Source organism: Sciurus vulgaris (genome assembly GCF_902686455.1).
Source record: "Sciurus vulgaris genome assembly, chromosome: 8".
Lineage (NCBI taxonomy): Eukaryota > Metazoa > Chordata > Mammalia > Rodentia > Sciuridae > Sciurus > Sciurus vulgaris.
The window spans coordinates 57,534,058-57,546,279 of NC_136468.1; the positions used below are offsets into that span (position 1 = coordinate 57,534,058).

At 38.6% G+C, this 12,222-nt stretch overlaps 1 protein-coding gene across 1 annotated transcript in view; it reads left to right on the forward strand.

The window, feature by feature from the left end:
* Window positions 1-619: 619 nt before the first annotated feature.
* SEMA3D (semaphorin 3D) overlaps window positions 620-12,222 on the forward strand; it is a 194,159-nt gene continuing 182,556 nt past the window's right edge. The window contains exon 1 of the mRNA XM_079151830.1: window positions 620-1,000. The gene's annotated coding sequence lies outside the window, so the exon portion shown is untranslated. The remainder of the gene's footprint in view (window positions 1,001-12,222) is intronic.

The window sequence follows — 12,222 nt, forward strand, 5'->3', positions numbered from 1 at the left end:
AGTTTCATATCGTGATCAAGGTGTGAAAAAAATTACAAAGGAAACTCCAGAAAACAAGATCTTCAGAAGCAAGAATACACAGCACACCCTGTATGCCTGGTGTAAGGAAGGGGTAGTGGGGAGAAAGGAGTACATTTATCTCTTTTTTCTCTCTGTTTCTTCCTTCAGAGATACCAGCCCATTAAGGGAAGGTCGATTTTTGGCCCTCAACCCATGTCTGAATTTTTAATACCCCTAACTATGGATCAGGGTTTTAAATAGTGGAATCCAGCTACTCCAAATGAGACTTAGAATTTTTAGGTTGATATTTGTGGCCAAACGTTCTGATTCTTCTGCAAGAGGTTTAAAGAAATGTCATGGTAGGGAAAAGGGAATACACAGGTCATTAAACCACTCAGGCGCAGGCCCAGACGTCAGAGGTTGCTTTACCAACAGGGTGCCGACTCCCAAAACATCATCCCTCAGTGCATCCGGAATCCACCGGGCTAAAAGCCTGAGCGCAGACAGGGATGGACTTGTGCACTCTTGGGAGCATTTGCGTGCGTTGAGGGAAGGGGGGCCAAGGGGTTGGGGGTGGAGATCGGAAGGGGAGAGGTAATCCCCAGCGTTTTGAGCATCCCTTTTTTAGAAAGACTGAGTCTCTCCCAGGACAGCTGCTGCGGTCACACCACAAACTTAAAAGCCGCCCTCCTGCTTGGAGCGTGCCTTTCCTCGCCACCCTCGCGTCGCCAAAACTCCAGCTGGTGCCTCACTCTCTGCCTGTCCGGGCAAGGCGCTCAGGGGCAGCAGCGCCCCCTGCCTCCCCGCCTGGCCTCTGCGGCCGCTGCCTCCGCGCTCTGCCAGGGCCGCCGGCGGCTCAGCGGCTCAGCCTGGGCTAAGGCGCAGAGGAACTCGTGTTCGTGTCTCAGGTCGCGGCGTCGCTCGCCCTCATTCTGCGACCCTTTCCCCTCTCCTGAAAAGGCTTCAGAAAAAGAGAGAAGGCGAGCAGAGTTCACAGCAGGTAAGTCTGGATTTGAGTCACCTGCTACTCTAGTAGGAGGGTGCGCTATAGACCGCGGTGTTAAGCAGGGGAGACCGGATTTGGGGGTGACTGTGCGTCCAAAGTAAGGATGTGAAGCGACTGGGAGGTAAAGAACGGTCCTGAAATTGAGAAGGCACTGGGGAGCGGACAGGGAATGGGCGCTCGGGGTAACTGACTAGGAATCCGTGAGCAGCCAGCCGGTAAGCCGACTGGCTGCGGGTAAGCCGGGAGCCGGCGACAGCGCGGCAACAGCGGCGCAAGTGCCACCTCGCCGCAGCGGCTGTCTGAGACGACTCATTCAGAGCCTCCGCCTACCAGCACTGCACAAAGTTTTCCGCTGGGAGCGCGCCCAGGAACTGTGCTGTCTCCCTAGGTGCCTAGTCCTTCCCGGCCCCCTTCCCAGCCAAGGCAGTGGAGAACGCTTAGGAAAGTGTCCGGTTTCTTTCGACAGCTACAGGTTCATTTGAAGACAAGTTGGCGGGGACTGTCCGGGAGGACTCGACCAAAGGGCATCTGAGCCCCAGCTCACTTCTTTTCCCTTTGTACTGGGGGAAGGGTAGAGGAGTGCATGGTGGTTGTTTTTGTTGTGGCACTTTGGGGGAGGGACGGGCAACGCCTTTTTCCTTGCAAGTGAATCGCGACGCCGGGTCTGATGGAAGTGTGCGTCCTAGTAGCTCCAGAAGGGAAAGTTGGAGTCAGACACTAGCCACAAAGCTGGCTGGCTGTGAAGTGCGGTTATGACAAAACGCTCTCTTGCTGGGGCGAGGGATTCCTTTGTAGCCCTTGGTGTGCCTTGTTCTGCGAAGGCCGGGATTTGACTCCCGCTGTGCATTTAACCCGGAGTACCCCGCCCCCACCCCTCTTTCCCTCCCGGATCCCTCACGGCGCACCCAAAGTTGACGCTTTGACTGCGCTGGCATCACACGGTTAGTTTTCAGCACTCACTACTCCTCTCACGACTTGTGTTCAACCTCGTGGACTGAGTTACTTTGCTTGCGTCCTAGCGCTAGGAGGGGACTTGACAGGAGGAGGAGACGTCGCGCTTTAGCTGGGCGGTCTGGAATTCCAGGATTGGATGCGAGACGCGCGCCCAGCAGCTGAGGCCGCTGACCTCAGGGATTCCCTGTTGTGTGAATGGGAGTTAAATGGACCAACTTTTCGTCACTTAGTTTCGAGTGAAGCTGTAATAAAAAGCGGTACCCTACGTGAACTCTCCTTTCCCCACACAAACACTGCCCTCCCCACCCATCTTTCCAGTGCTGTTTGCTTCAGCAAAAGAAAAGGCGGGGGACATAAAGTCTCAAATTTTGCGGGAAATAGGTTCTCCCGAATGTGTGCGCAAGTGTTTGAGAGATGGAGGAGGGAGGAGAATTCCCTAACCTGGAAGAAAGGGATTAGGCGGAGGTAGAAGAGATAGTTTGCGACCCCTCCTGAGTCTGGTGCTGCTGCTGTTGTGTAACTATGGCAACCGCCAGGGCAAGGGCGGTCAGAGTCTTCCGGATACTGCACGTGGAAAGAAAAATGTGATGGGTGGGGGACGGAGAGAGGCACATGTCATCACTCTAGCGATGCCTTCCCTTTTCCTGCTCCTTCTTTGAGGCCAGATTGCGAAGAGGATGAGCAGGAAGACTCAGGGTTGGGAATGATCACTCACAACCAGCAGATGCCTTAACCCCCTCCAGTCTTGGAGTCTCTAAGACTTGCACCAGCAACTGAAACTGGCTCAGGGAGCCATCACTGACAAACTACAAAGTGATGGCCCATGTCAGGGAGATGGGAATGAGACCTTGGCCTTTGGAAGGGAAAGGCCAGGAAATACAGGAAGATGATGTGTGATGAGATAAGAATAGGATCAGGAGGTAACTGAGAGACAATTACATGATACTGATTTGGACTGCCAACATTTCCAATGGAATTTGCCCACTTATGAAATGGAAAATTGGTGGAGAAAGGAAGGGAAATTTAACAAGTACCTATTGTGTCCCATGTGCTTTGTACATCAGCATGATTAATACTGTTAACAGTATTATGCAAATGTTATTATTCTCTTCTTCCTGATGAAAAAAGAAGAGAAACAAAGAGCAATGGGTATTGGCCCATTTTGACTTTTTTGTTCTTAACAAAGAATCATAATTCTTAAAAATTATATTCATGGGGAAATAGCTATCATCCCCATTCAGAGATAAAAATAATGTGATGCAAGGATGTTGATTGTTGTGACCAAAAATAAATTACAAAGGATAGACCTGAGACAAAAAGTCCTTCACCTGGATGTGGGTCTTCATTCAAGGATATCAGGAAACTTTCCATGACCCCAATTAAAACCAGGGTCTAAGGTCAGTTCTGATGCTATATCTGTATATATAATCAATTATATGTGAAGAACACAAAAGATTGTGGTTGGATATAGGCACAGAGCATATAGAGTTTGTAGAACAAGAATATGTCTCTATTTAACCTATATTTATATACATGTCTTACAGTATTTTGTAGGAATTATTGATGGTTTTAACAATGTAAAGGACAAAAAATAAAAGACAGAAATATAACTTATCCATGGGCAACTCCATGATAGTTTGAGAAAATCGCCTGCACTTCATTTCTCCTCAGTCTACTTATGTTCCCATGACCTGTGTGTCTTAAAACTTACTTCATATTTTGGCATCACTGGTTCACCTTTGTAAGAACCTGCTGTTCATTAGGAAGAATAGTAAAGATTAGACTCCAGTTACCTCCCTGCTGACTTGCTGAGGGGGAAAGTCAAGGAAAAATGTCTGGCAATGCAAAATGTTTTGAAATCATCAGAAAACCATAATCAACATGAGCAGAAACTAAGGGTAAAAGGTAGAGAAATAATTGCTGTGATTTTTCTAACATCTTTCACAGGTAAGTCTTACCTAATGAATTGGCTTTATGTTTTGCAGGAGCCTCACACACAAACCCTGACTTTTTAGTCTCTTTTTTTATGTGTGGGGAGGACTGGTAAGTGTGGGAATGTGAATTATTTTTGTGTCAGCAAAGTCAGGAATACAAACAATTACAAAGGCAGAGGAAGGCACATCTTCTATTTTTTGACAGGCAAACAGATTGAACTAGAGGTTTAAACTTGAGTCGCTGAGCTAAATTACTCTCATGTCATTTCTTTTTCCAAACTAGAAAGAATATCATTTGAGGTTGGAGTTAAGGTAGGAAGTTTCATGGCACACAGTTCATATTGTGCACTATTTCCTTTGCATGGGCACTTGCTATCAAAAGAATTTTCACAGACAAGCAGGTGTCTCAGAAGATAACCTCCTGGAATTATCAGATATCTCTATGGCCTGGTTTACTGCATGAATAGAGTTATGGGTTTTATCATTGTTATTATACATGTGAAAATATCAACTTCTCAATCTGAAGAGGAAAGCATTCCTGGTGATAGCTTGATAACTAGAAGTATGTCTTCAGATTGTTTGCTACAGCTTCATTGTTTTGGGGTAAAATAAATGATGAGTCTGAATTTTGCTCTTCTGTCTGAGAGGTTTCATACTTTGATAATGTATGTTCCTTGGGAAATATCCTCGTTAATTAACAAATAATCTCTTTAATAAACAAGATTAACCATAGCACTATTTTGAAAAAGTTCTTATTATTCTTTCCATAAGCACTTCTAACACCAGATAAGATAATAAGTATTTCTGTACTGTATAACATAATCTTTGAGAGAGTAAAAAGAAATATTCACATTTATATAATGAGTAGCAACAGCAATAATAATGGACTATGGGCAATATTAATCATATACCTCCCAATCTCAAAATATGGCTTAAAAAATCTTTCTCCAGGAAACCTGAGCTAAAATCCCTTGTTATTTTTTTATTTGTCATTCCTTTCAAGCTAACAGACAGTTTTCAATTATTTTTCCTTTCTCACTTTTTTGTTGTTGTTTATAATCCCTTATTAGATCATAAAAACCGTGAGGGAAGAAATTTGTTTTCTCTTTTTATACCTTCAAGTTAGAGTAATGCTAAATATATACTAGATACTATTGAAGTCTAGTTCAGTATTTAAATAGTGATTTTGAATCAGTTTTTGTTGCCTATAAAATAACATACTAAAGATTTTTGGTTCATGTTTTTATTTCCTGGAACTTTAACAAGGAGAAAGTTTTCTTTTATCTGAATTCTATCTTTTCATTTGAAAAATGATGAGAAACTGAAGGTTTTATGCTAATGCATGACCTATAGAAGTGGTATAATAATTATGCAAGATAACATATATAAGAATACTCAGTGAAAATATCACTTGCTATAAAAAGTTATTAATTTTTCATACTCTTGGAAAGAGTAAATTAGTTAATGGGTATCTACACCATCAATGGACATGCTAGTTCATCTTAATATTAAATACTTAAATAGTTTTTATAAAAGGCTAAAGGAAAAGAGAAATTAATTAATTTCTCTTTTGAGAAATTGTAAATAAAAAACCCTGATATACAACTGCAGCACTTTTGAAGTTCTCTTGAAATTTGATAATGATATAGACTTTAATTATTGGACCATATAATGTAAATTATTATGCACAGATAAGTACTTCAGTGATTTTAAAAAGGTGTTATAGGTAATGAAATATGTTGCTCATGCTTGGATTTTAATGTTTTGATGATTTTTAATCTATCATTGTCAGCATTTGATCATTTATTTCCATGTTATTAATAATATTTAATAATCTTTACAGTCATGAAGCAGGATATTTTCAACCGGCTTCCTAATCACTCACTAGTGAATTTGTTCATTTGCTCACTCTTTGGTAATGAGCTAAGCTACAATTGAAGGCAATAAATTACAAATGTTAACCTCAAATAGAAATGTATAAGCAAACCAAGTTACGTGACCTTCAGAAGAAACTGTATCTGTGCAAATCTAAATCTATCTACCTCTTCACAGTGACGATGTCATCCTTTAAAGATATGGTGTCTTTTTTAGAAATTAGGCATAACTTCCTGTTTCTTCCTTGTTTGTTCTATAATGATATTATGCACAACAACTTTGTCATCTTATATTTTTAAAACCTATAGTGTATTCAGTTAGTGAGTTTTCACTAGCAAGTCACATGAAAAATGAGATTTTTGCTATGTTTTTCTAATCAGACAGAATTAAGCTTCATTAAATGGAACTATTGCTTTTTAGAGAAAGGCAATATAATAGGAACAAAAATCTGAATTATCAACTTCTTAAAAGAAATATAGTGATATTATTATTATTTCTTTGATGGCGTGTGTAAAATAAGTGTTAAGCTTTTGCTTCTCTTCCGTGATCATAAAGACCAGTCTATACACATTAAATTCAGGCAGTCTGCACTTTCGATATTTGTTTTTGTTGTTTCCAAATAAATACTTGAGCCTCATCTAAAGTGATTGCTTTATGGAAGAAAGACATGTCTTCTAATACAAAAAATAATCTATTAGAAAATGAACATTATTATTTGAAGACATTTTCATTTGGAAAATGTCCAACTGTATTTCAAGATGGATATTTGGAGCTCAGAATTCTATTTATTGGTAATACTAAATACTGGGTTGGTAGAAGTTCATACTAACTGACATTTTTTGTTGAATTGGATATATTCTGTATATTTTTGAAATATTTCATAGTGATGATTTTCATTACAGAAATACTTCATGACCATTACTGAAAAAATAGAAAATACTAACAAGCATAAATTGGAGAAGGGTTAGTAAACATTTATCCACAAGTCTACTACATACATAGATGCATGTATTCTCAGGTATAAATTTATATTAAGATAGGTTTTGTATTGACAACTGTCACCCAGATCTTGCTTTATAATGCCATTCTCCACTAGAAGCAATCAAGCATCTTAGGAGAAATGGTTGATCCTAGGACTGGGGCAAGAAATTTACAGGAAGAGCCTGGAGCATTTTGAAATGTCATAATATAGAGGTCCCCCCCCCACACACACGGAATAATAAGAGTATGTCAAATGACACAGGAGTCATTTAAAAGGGCTCCCAATGGTCAAAGTAGAATAATTTGAGCAATATAATATAAAGTAGTATTGATTACAACACCATTTAATAAAACATTCATGGGACTATACTAGTATAAATAAGTGAATAAAATAAACTAATAAGTAGAGAGAAGAGACAGGTTTCCCATGCAAAACAATTTCAAGTGATTTAGTATGTATTCTGCCCCAGTGAAAAGCAACATGATTCCTTCCTTTGGATGGGGACTGAGTGTGATAACTTCCTTCCCAAGAGTACAGTATGAAAAGAAGGGCAGAAGAAAGAAGAGCACTTTACACTAAGGAAGCTGATGAACATCTCCCTGTCTCAGTCAGGCGATCAAGTTCAATATCAACATTCATAAATCATGTTGATGGCATGTAGCTTTGAGGTGAGTGGATGAAAACAGCACTTTACCTCTGGTGATCTTTTTCCCCATACCTATAATCCAAAACTATCCATAAAAACCATGATGCAAATTATATTAGTGGGACATTCTACAACATATCTGACTGGTAATCCTCAAATCTGTCAGTCATCAAAACCAAGGAAAGTCTGAGATATTGTCACAGTCAAGAGGAGCCTAAAGAGTTTAATGTAATGTGATACCCCGGGTGGGATCCTGGAACAGAGAATAAACACTATACCAAAACTAAGGAAACCTGAATCAACTCTGGACTTACATCATTATTAGTTTACTAACTGTAGCAAATGTCCATACTAGTGCAAAATGTAAATAGGGAAAACTGAGTGTGGGTAAATTCTCCCCACTCAGTGTTTCTAAAAATCTTAAATTGTTCTACAAAATAAAGTATTAAAAATTACATTTAAAGCATATAGTGAGAAACTGTACTGGAGATGAAACATTCTTTGGTCAGTAAGCTTAATGTCTTAATTAATATTTATTTTGTGTCCATAGTTCTGGGCATCACTTTAATACCATTTGTTTTTGTTCCAAGTTCTAGCATCATACATTGCCAGATGTATTTGATCTTAGAAAATGATCATCCTTCCAAAATTCTTATCAAAGTGATTATATGACTATTTGCTCTTTTCCCTACTCTTTGAATCTCAAGGACAACTATGTTAAATACTTCAAGTTTATTTTTCATCAAATGTAGTATAATACCTATAATACCTATACCATGACTGACTATGTTGGCTATTAAATGTATATACAGAGAAAATACATTTGAGTATATATATATGTTTGTATAAATAGATATATATGTGTATATGTGCATGCATGTATGTATGTATGTGTATATGCATGTGTGTATATGCATGAATGTGTGTGCATGTGTGTATGTATATATTTATTTATATATATATGTGTGTGCACATATATGAATGTATCTCTTCACATATTACTTCTTTTGTTCTCTTTTCTTAATTTCTGCATTTCTCCCCGCTCAGTAAAATTGAGTTTTACTGTTTTTCAAGTAACTCCCCTTACAGTTGGACCAAAAGTCTTGGTGTTTTACCTTTTCTGTCTAAGCTTTTACACATGCCATTGTCTCACTCTTTGTCATTATCTCATATTTATATTTATTTAATAAAGACCTGACTGTGTTTTACAGTGAACTGGAGTTTTTGCTGAATTTGTGTTTTGCTGTGGTACTTACTTATTGAAGGTTTAGGCACACTTCTTTTTTTTTTCTTCTGCTTTTAGTTTGTGTGAGTCATGACATAAAAACACATAAAAACACATTTTAAGAACTTATTTGGGAAAAGTCAGAGAACCTGGCCCAGAATGTGTGACTAACGGGCCTCCTTTTTGGTCATAGCCCACTGAATTTTCTGAAATAATGAGTGTCTGAAAAAGACTGAGATCAAAATGACTAATATGTTCTGGGCCTTCATTGGAATCTTAGATTCAGGTTTTCATTTTTGAAAATGTCTTTAAAAATGCCTATAAAATTTTAATTCAATGAAAAAGAGGAATAAAGCATTGCAATATTCAGACTAAAGTTTTTTTAAATACATATTCAATTTGCATAATAGAGATACTTGCAGTTCACATGTGCAGTTCATATGCTGTCTTTTTTATCTCCTATTATATGTTTTCAAGTAATTAATGTCTTGTGAATACTTAAGTATAACCAGAGTATGATTTTTTCAAAATATTCTTGAAAATATTCATTTCAAATCTTATAAGTTTTGAGGTGTGAGTTTACATATCAGAAGACAAATTCTTTAGATATTAATACAATTATATATTTATTAATATTATCATTGGCATATTTTACAATTTAAAATTCACTCTTTTGTCCACATTATATTCTGTCTTGCCATCATTATTTTATATATTTTCCTATCATAATCCAATCAGTGCTTTATTTATGGCTTTCCAAGCAGGTTAGCATATAATAAAATTAACCAGACTATTCTGTATGCAAAAGTTTCCAAGTGATAAAGAAGTATAAGTAAGATAATTAAACTTTTAAAGTGGGAATTTAATATAAATCAAGAAGTTCTCTTTTTGTTTTGTTTTGTTTGGGGATTTAACCTAGGGGCACTTTACCACTGAGCTACATCCCAGCCCTTTCTTTGTGTTTTATCTTGAAACAGGGTTAAGTTGCATAGGACCTCACTAAATTGCTGAGGCTGGCTTTGAACTCATGATCCTCCTGTCTCAGCATCCTCAGTCACTGGGATTACAGGCATGTGCCACTATGCCCTGCTAAGGAGTTCCTGTATTAACTTTTAAAGTTAAGACTTTTATCACCTGTAAAGTTCAAAGCATTTATACTGGATACACAAATGAGCAAATACCATTTGCCTTTTTTTGGCTTGATTCACATTTGCAGAGCTGTGGGGATTGTTGTCTTAGACTTCACTGTGATGAGGTTTGGCAGAGAGCATTCATTGTTCAGGTTTTAAAAAGGGCAAGTTTTTGGCAGGAATAACTTGCATAGAAAGGGAATGCTGTGCTCACACATGTGTACTCAATAAACCTTCAGAGAGCTTGGGCTAAGATATTACAGGATTCCTTACCCACCCTGCCCCAGTGTCTGGATGTTGATTGTTTAAAAGCCTTCTTTTGTTGTGTCACTATCACATGGGTCTTTTCATATTTCAGGAAATGGCACTTTGATTCATGTTTCAAAAGTTATTAGTGTACAGTGAACAGTCATTTCATATCCTGTGCACTTTTACTCAGGGTTTATTAAAAATAACAATTGCATGAAGCCTCTTTCCCCCAGCAGTTAGCAGTCACACAACCATCATCGCCCTGACAGCCAACAGTCATCCTTTTGTGTACATGTTACCCTGTGTTATTTCCAATAATCCGAAATGAAGACTTGGGGTTTTCCTTTTCCCTCGACTTATTATGTACAAGCCAGGTTGAAGTTTACTTTAACTAGATAGTGTATAAAGTAGAGAAAAAATAAAAAGTCTTTCAAATTCCCAACTCAAAAACCAAAATGAACCAAAGCAAACACCTGGGCCTACAGCCGCCATGCTCTTTCCATGTGGGGTTTTTGCTGTGATGATTTCTCCTTTCACTTGGAACAATTTTGTCTTTCATTGCCAGCTCCTCTCCCAGCTCTTTACCAGAGCCCCATCCACCCCTCACACTTAGACCATTCCCACATACACCTAAAAGTGGACCAGAAAAAGTACTTTTCACCCAAGTGCTGCTTACCTGTCTGTAGATCTTTCCCTGTCTTCCAGTAACTATTAGCCTCTTTCCCACTTCTTCTAATATCATAAAACTAAGTTTCTCAAGGATAAGGACCAAAGGATTGTTATCTGATATCTTTCTCCACATTCCCATAAACATATCACCATAGAAGGCACGTGATAGATGCACAATTTCTAATGCTTGAATTGAAGTGAATTTGTTTAGAATCCACTACATCTTTTTTTTTTTTCCCCCTCATGACTACTTTGGATATGGAATTCATCACAAAGTTTAATTTACACATATTTTACTTCATCACAAAACTTATTTCACACATGTACTTCCCATATATTCATTTTATTCTTAAAGACTTCCTCTCTCTAATTTCCCCTTTCATCTTTTCTTTAATTCAAGTATTTATTGAGTGAGTGCCTGCCACATGCTGGTTGTAATGAAAGTCACCGGTGAAACACAAATAAAGATACAGTTGCTACCCTGAAGTAGACAATTGTAAAATAGTTCACCATCACCAAGGGTCAAATCATATCTCCATGTGGTATTAAATCCAACTGAGCAAAAGGTCCTATTAATGGTGTTACTCTTGTCTCTCTATAGCCTATTCAGTAGTTATACCATCTTCTGTCTTACCCAGCACCTTTATCTATATAGAGATTATGCCTGGAGTAATGTCTCTAACCTGACTTCTCTCTCAGGTCCCAGTTATTTCATCAGAATACTACACACCCTTCATCACTTGAGACTAGTCCTGATTGTTTAACAATTTAGGTACAAAAGAAGTCATTCACTTTGGTAACTGAATTAGAGTCTGTAATTAGTGTAACTTTGAACTGGGGTTTAAAGTGTGGGAGGGAATGTGGTACATTGTTAGAACTTTGGGCTATGAGAGCCGACAGCCTGAGTTCAAATCCCAGCTCTGTCACCTCTTAGCTATGTGATTCATACAGGTTACTTGACCAGTCTAAGTCTCAGTTCATCATCATTTTGTTGGGGTTCATGAAAGTTGTTAACCTTATAGGGTTTGAAGAATAAATAGATTAGTACAGACAAACCAAACACTGGATGGACCATTACAGTAGCTTCATGTGAACAGCTCTTTGTCTTACACAGGCTATGCATATTCCACACAGGTCAGATTCCCACTCCATCTGCACACAGTTCTTCTTTCTTCTTGTTCATTATCTTGTCATTTTATTCAAAGAAGAGTTCTTTGGTGGCCTACTTCAAGTATATAGTTGCATAACAGAAGGATATTTAAGATTGATTATTAATATCCCCTCCCCCCCCACCAGTTTCTCTTGCTCTCTTTTACTTGCCTAGGGTGTGTTTAAAGAGAGACAATATGATGGGTACAGTGGTTCATGCCTATAGTCCAAGCAACTTGGGAAGCCGAAGAAGGAGGATCACAGGTTCAAAGACAGCCTCAGATATTTAATGCTTAGGGCCTCATTATTAGTGAGACCCTGTCTCAAAATAAAAAGGGTAACTGGGTAATGTGGTAGATGCCTATAATTCCAGTGGCTAAGAAGGCTGAGGCAGGAGGATCAC